Source organism: Otolemur garnettii, unplaced genomic scaffold (assembly GCF_000181295.1).
Source record: "Otolemur garnettii isolate 467f Iridium unplaced genomic scaffold, OtoGar3 scaffold00144, whole genome shotgun sequence".
NCBI lineage: Eukaryota > Metazoa > Chordata > Mammalia > Primates > Galagidae > Otolemur > Otolemur garnettii.
Window position 1 is genome coordinate 2,952,435 of NW_003852539.1, and position 940 is coordinate 2,953,374.

General features: G+C 45.2%; 1 pseudogene; it reads right to left on the minus strand.

Annotated features, from left to right (window-relative positions):
- Positions 1-15: 15 nt before the first annotated feature.
- On the minus strand, positions 16-94 carry LOC111728220 (annotated as a pseudogene).
- Between the last annotated feature and the right edge of the window lie 846 nt (positions 95-940).

Here is a 940-nt window from a genome sequence, read left to right on the forward strand (position 1 = left end):
AAAAAAAAAAAAAAAAAAAAAAAGATTTGTAGGAGGCACATCTCACGCATACGCATGAAAACCCAATCATCATGTTCATGAACTACAAAACGATCAGAGTAGTTAAATTTTGACAGTTCACCTATTCAGATTTTAAGAACTGTGGACAGCTACTATGGTCATGGTAACTGTTTCTCAATACGGATAAAAACCAGAGGGTTCTGGACTCAAGTTTCTAGTTCAGACTCCAGCTCCAACTGCTTATTGGTTGTATGCCTTTAGGTCACTTAATTTCTTTGAGCCTCAGGCACTTCATCTTAAACGGGCATCAGAAGATCATATATTGATATCTCATAGGAATGTTGTATGTTCTAATGAGATGCATCCAAAGTGCCCAGAACAGGGTTGGACGGGGCGTCACAGTTCACAGCAACCTCAAACTCTCGAGCCTAAGTCATTCTCTTGCCTCAGCCTCCACAAGGCTAGGCTTTGTTTGTTTCTTTGTTTCTTTGTTTGTTTTAAGAGACAGACTCTCACTTTATCACCCTCGGTAGAGTACTGTGGTGTCACAGCTCATAGCAACCTCAAACTACTGGGCTTAGGCGATTCTCTTGCCTCAGCCTCCTGAGTAGCTGGGACTACAGGTGCCCACCAGAACACTTGGCTATTTTTTGTTGCAGTTTGGCAACCCGCCACCTGGGTATATAGGGCTGGCGCCCTACCCACTGAACAATAGGCACCACCCACGCGCGGCTATTTTTGGTTGCAGTTGTCATTGTGGTTCAGCAGGCCAGGGCCGGGTGCAAACCCACCAGCCTTGGTGTATATAGCTGGTGCCCTACTCACTGAGCTATGGACGCTGAGCCTCCAATCTTTCTAATTTTTTGTAGATGATAGAGTCTTTCTCTTCTTCAGCTGGTCTTGAAGGCTTGGCTGCTAGCAATCCTCCTGCTTTGGCCTT